The sequence below is a fragment of the Dermacentor silvarum genome, chromosome 1 (genome assembly GCF_013339745.2).
Source record: "Dermacentor silvarum isolate Dsil-2018 chromosome 1, BIME_Dsil_1.4, whole genome shotgun sequence".
Taxonomy (NCBI): Eukaryota; Metazoa; Arthropoda; class Arachnida; order Ixodida; family Ixodidae; genus Dermacentor; species Dermacentor silvarum.
In genome coordinates, this window is record NC_051154.1 from 376,850,222 (window position 1) to 376,856,446 (window position 6,225).

Consider the following 6,225-nt stretch of genomic DNA (forward strand, 5'->3'; position numbering starts at 1 on the left):
CTGGAAGGTTCAATGATGTCCTTGTCCATCATCTTAATTTCTTCTGTATGATGGTCCTTTCTGTTGCGGAGACACGATATGGCCGCCTATGAATGGGGCTGGCGTCACCGGTGTTGATGCGATGCGTGACAACAGATGTCTGACTAAGTGGACGGTCGTCCAAATCAAATATATCCCGATAAGATGCCAGAAGGTTATGAACTGTTGTTTGCTCGGAAGGAAGGTCAGGGGCAATTATCTTACAAACATCGTCCGCAGGCGTCGAGCCCGAAGGAGTGGGTGACAAAGGTCCGTTGGTACTGAGGAAGGATTCAGAGGCCAAAAAATCTGAAATTCTTCCAAAGAGTGATAAGTGCTATGGCAATACCGTGTAGCAGCACATGCGTCGAAAATCCAAAATTGAGGATGGGCACGCGAGCGCAGTTTTCGAGGATCCGGATTAAGGTGCTCGGTAGGGCAATATTGCGTGACAAAACCACGTCAGTAAGCGGTGACACGACGTACTCGCCATCAGGTACGGGACGACAGGGTGTCAGGAGGACATTTGTAGCCGCCTGTGGAGACAGCCTGCAAACTCAGCAGAACATAAGCGGGGTGAAGCACAAGTTGTCACGTCGGCAGGAAGCGGCAGATCCAGCTGCACAACACCTGCGGAGCAGTCAATTTGGACAGAGTGTTTCGAAAGGAAGTCGAGGCCGAGAATTAGGTCATGTGGAGAGTGCTCAAGGATGATAAATAAAACAACGCTATAATGGCCCGCAACGGTCACACGCTGTGCACATTCTAAGAACAGGTGAAATACTCCCATTGGCGACTCGCACAGTGCACGGTACGGCGGGCGTCAGAACCTTTTTGAGCCTTTGACGGAGAGCAGGGCACATAACGGAAAGCTGCGCTCCTGTGTCAACGAGAGATGTAACAGGAACATCATCAACTTCAATGTTCAGTAGGTTTCCACGTGTAGGCAGGGTCAACAGAGGATTTGTGGACCGGGTCGGACTTGCAGCTTCACCTCCGGGAGCTGCACCACCTAATTTCCGGAAGGGAAGCTACCGGTTGCAGATGGGGACGACGAGCGGTGAACGAGAGGCGAACGGGACCGACGGCCTTGCGGAGACTGGGAGCGGCTGGATCTTGGTGGAGCACTGTCGGCGTTGATGTTCCTAGGCGGCGTGTAGGGTGATAAAGTGCCATTGTCTGGTACTTGGCGGTAGTGAATCGGAGACAACCACCGAGGAGGCGACGACCAGCGGTTACGGCAATGACGGGCAATGTGTCCAGTACCGGAACAATTAAACAGATGGGTTTGTCATCCGCTGTGCGCCAGTCAGCTGGGTTGCGACGGAGTGGCGGAAAGCTTTGCGTCTGGGAGCGAGCGGCTAGAGAAATTTGGTAGGTGTTGGTATGGTGGACCGAGCAGAGAGATGGAATGCCCAAACCCGCTATTTCCTCCCGAACGACCGCTTGTATAAGCGAGATAGCGGGCACGCTTTCCCGACAGTCGGAACGGACTGGAGCCGGAGCGATGGCCTCAAGCGAACGGCGAACGATACGCGTTATATCTTCCGGTCCTCTCGGCTAAACGAACCGCGGCGGATCTTCGCACGAAGATGTCACGGCGGTATTGGGCAATCTGTCGAAATTTTGAAGGACGCGGCGGTCTTTCGCTTGTTCGAAGCGCTGGCACTCCTTTATAATTGCATCCACAGTGACACGTACAATCCTTTCACATCAGAATATTGAAGGCGTCGTCTGCAATACCTTTTAGTATGTGACCAATCTTGTCAGCCTCTGCATGTTATCAGCCTTGGGGCAGAGAGCCAGCACATCCTGTATGTAAACGACACGGGATTCTGTGGACGTCTGAGCGCAGCATGCAAGTTCTTTTTTGCTGCCAACTGACGACTGACAGGTCTGCCAAATATGTCTCCGCATTTTTCTTTGCAGACGTGCTAGCTTGTTAGGTCAGTTTCATGCGTATCGTATCATTGCTTCGCAGTTTCCTCAGATAAAACATCAGGTTTGCTATTAACATTGTTGGATCCCACCTGTTGTTCTCATACACTCGCTCGTATATCGCAAGCCAGTCCTCGACGTCGGCGTTGTCCGCGCCACAAGAAGTCCCCGGGTCCCGCGGATGAGTGAGGATGACCGTTGGCATGGACTGCTGCGGCGTTGTCGGTTGTGTCGGTTGATCTGCCATTGCGGCCGCAGGTAAATGACGTCCGCTGCGAGGTTCCGTGATGGTAACCCCGCACCTTCCACCAAAATGTTACAGGAAGAAAGCAGACCCACGAGTGTAGAAGAATGTATATTTACAAGCGATGTATATGGCGTTCTGGCAATGGCCGGAGTCTTCGTCTTCCTCTCATTAGTATCCCCTTCCTCTTTCCCTTCACCGTAACAATACATATGAAAGTAGTAGCAAGAATACTCGAGTCGTGAATTAAAACTGTAGTTGGTCCTCATCAAACATTCGGGATCAAAGGAAGGACCATTTTCACAAACATACATACCACTAGAAGCATAGTAGAAAGTTGTGATGCGTATCCGAGAAGATAGTAATGCTACTAGATTTAGAGAAAGCTTTCGACAAAGTCGCACACGGTGTTCTGTTCGCATTATTAGAACAAGTCAATGTAGGCAGTGTGATAAGTGACGTCGTGAAAATGGATATAAAAACTGTATTGTTAAGCTCATTATTAACAAGAAGCTTAGTGAAGAAATTCCAGTAAGGTCTAGTGTACGCCAAGAATGCCCTGCCTCAAGCCTGCTATTCGCAATATATCTTGAACCGTTCTTTTAAATATTCTGGAAAACAAAATGCTATGCGGCCATCGTTTCTTAACGCAGATGACATTGCAATATTCTGCGAGACTGAAAAAAGCGTCGAAAGTGGCATTAAGCAAGCAAAAACGTTTTGCAGCTTAACTGGAAGCGCCTTCATTGGTTGGCGGAAATGCCTAGAATTCTGGCACGGTGAATTGGACGAGCGGCCGACACAGTTTGAAGGTATAAAGTTTACTGATACGACAGGCAGATAACTTGGCGTTCCGTTGGAACACTATCGCGAAAACAAAGAACAATGGACAGGTGAAATAGAGCGCGTTAGATCTGAAACAACAAAATGGGGCGGACGTGATTTTTCCATCTTTACACGGGCAACTGTGCGTAATATGTTCAACGTAACAAAAGTTTTTCTACATGATGCAAGTGTTTTGCATGGCAAGATTGTGCTTGCAAAAGTTACACAGACTGTTTGCTGTTTTTATCTGAGGATCGAATTCGGAGCGTACTAGTCGTCTCAACTTTTTTCATTTGGCTAAAAATGGCGGTCTGGGGTTGTCGCATTTGTTTCTTAGGCAAGTAGTCACGCGGTTGATTTTTCTTGAGGTATCAAAACGATGCCTTCTTGCAGAGTATTCTGGACATAATTGAAGAACATCTTCGCAAGGCGTTACCAGAGTACATGATGTCATCGTGTTCTACCAACCCTGTTCCGGTGAAAGGAATTATGAAAGTCATTCATGCGTATCGTTTACTGAAAACCCACTTTTCATGAAATGTCTTTCGGGTGTAACCAAGAAGAAATTGTACAGAGACTTACTTGATGTGATGTGTCCTGTGCCTGTCTATCGCTCCATACATGTAGGACCAGAACGTGATGTTCTAAAGCGCGTTAAGAATATGCCTGTTAGAGCATCGACCAAGACTATTTTTCTTCCTTCTTCACACCGTCACACTCGCTGCGAAACCCTGGCTGAAAGAAAAAGGTATTTTTGTTCCTTGGGGTACTAATTGTATAGTACCCCAAAAGCCCGAAACCATCGAACATAATTTCTTAGATAGCTTTGACTCCGTCTTCCTGTGGGACATTTTACAGAGGATATTCAAAAAGCAATTTACCCTTACGACTTACGGGATTCGATTCGTGCCCTTTAATCAGTCAAGGGAAGTGCCATGCGATCTCCTGATGTTGATAATGCACAGTGTATAGAAAACGCGGATGGATGTAAGACACGAGCATGTCAAACCACAACCGTCAAAGTGTACTTCTGGTAGAGAATTATGTACGAATTTAGAACCCAGAATCAGTGGGTATTGCCTTTCTCAAGAACTAATTACGGTTTGAAGCGATTGCAGAACCAGTGCCGAGAATACTAAACTTGTTATATGCTTCTCATACTGAGCTGTATACGATTACAAGAAATTCTGTTTACAAGAAATTCTGCTTACAATGTCTCGAACCTGTTTTTTATTTTCCGTTTTGTACCGCATTTTTTTATGTACCACTGGATAATGCATGCTGATATTTCGCAGTAAAAACCTGTATAGCGTAAATCTTGGCGTGCATCTTCATTTGCTGTATTTTTGCATATAGAGCCTTACATATGTGCGGGTGAATATATTTCTTAAATATAGACGTTTGTGTGTGTTTGTACTTCTGTAACCATTTTCGTATTTGTATTTGCTGTAACTGATGCCAAGGAAAGTGAAGGAATCCCGTCAAGCTGCGTTTTATGCAGTTTTGTTCCTTGCTCTTGCATATTTTTCTAGTTTTCTTGTTTGTAACAAAAGGAGGGAAATGCGAAAATAAATTTGAAGAAGCTGAAGTCTACAGGGCACTTACCGCGATGTCTACAGGACACTTACCGATGTCCCAGAGTGGTTACTTATGTTTGATCAGCTGCTAACGCAAGAGCCTTACTAACCTAACAACACGAGACGAAGTACCCGTCTAGTTTTTAGAACAATGTAACCAAGTGTATGTATGTTGAATTCCAAGACGAAAATTCTGTTTATTGTGCGTGGCGGAATGCGGAAATAAAATATAAAACAGAAAGCCTGCTAGCTCAGTGAGTTAGAGCGTTGTGCTAATAACGCGAAGGTCGTAGGTTCGATCCCTGCGCAGGCCGCAGTTTCTTTTTATGCGCGCTCTTCGCCTTCAGTCGTTATTTTCACTTTTAATTTTTCTTTATGTGTAGACGGTTTTTTTGCCTCGGCCGCCCCCTCGCACGCGCAACAAAAGCGACTCACTGTTGTCGTTTAACTGCTTCAGCCATTCCACACATTCTACTTTTTTTCTACCAGAAGGAAAAATTACCAGCGTCTTGGGAAGTACGCACAAATTCTGTTGATTCTGAAAACCGACGTTCCCACGAAACATGTGTTTATTGCATCATATAGGCTGATAACCTTAGCGAATGTTGATAAAACTTTTCATGGCCCAGATGTGCTGGCCAGGCGACTTCAAACTGTTATTAAAGAAATCATAGGACCCCATCAAACCTGTGGCATCAAAGGCAGATCTATAACGACGAGTATTCACGTTACAGGGAATATTTTGGACTGCTGTGAAGATTTTGAGAGTAGGCTAGCGATGCTACAAATAGATCTCGAGAAGGCCTTTGACCACGTGACTCACAAGATACTTTGTGTATTTTCGACTACGTAAAACTGGGACCTGTGGTTTTGGAGGTGGTGCGAAAGGCGTACACGGGATGCACTACGAAGATTATAGTCAATAAACAACTCCACGAAAGTAACTCGAAAACTTTTAATTGTCATGAGATCAAGGGCGTATCGCAGAACCATTTGTTTTCACGAGCGCCGAGAACTCGAAATTTAGGTTACTATTGTAGTCCTAGTGCCTTGATTTTCGTGCAACAAACTGTACCCGTGTTCTTGTTTCTTCTGCTAGATTTATTACCTTACAATGTAAGGGTAAACGCAAAGTTTCAGCTTGCTTTCCATTGTTATACAGATATAATAATATTAAATGCCCTACACCCCTTGCTGTTAAATTCCTGTTTATTCTCACCTGCGCCAACACTAGACAAACGTGAAATGCTTGGTTAGATTATTCACGCCACGTTAGCCAATTATAGGGCTCCGAAACGCCAATGTTAACTAAAGGGGTCGTGAACCGCGTCTCGGGCTTGGTGAAAATACATAGTCGCGGATAGCATACGCTGCTGTGAACATCTCAGCCAAGTTTTGCAGTTGTGCGCAGCGCGTGGAGCTCGCAAGCGGAGCGGGAAGTCACCTTTCTCTCAAACGCTCTCTTTTCAAGATAAGCCTGCTTCTAAATCTCTTCTGGACGCCTTATTTCGTAATATATCAGATTTCCATACGCGGCTGCGATTGGCCAATGGCTGACATCAACCAAGAAGGGTATTTGGATCAGTGCGCTTCGTCCTACTGTTTCTGTGTATATTTATGACG

The 6,225-nt window shown here is 45.8% G+C and overlaps 1 non-coding gene across 1 annotated transcript; it reads left to right on the forward strand.

Moving 5' to 3' along the window:
- The first annotated feature begins 4,842 nt into the window (after nt 1-4,842).
- Nucleotides 4,843-4,916, forward strand: Trnai-aau (transfer RNA isoleucine (anticodon AAU)). The gene has a single exon. It is a non-coding gene; the product is annotated as a tRNA-Ile (tRNA).
- The last annotated feature ends 1,309 nt before the right edge of the window (nt 4,917-6,225 follow it).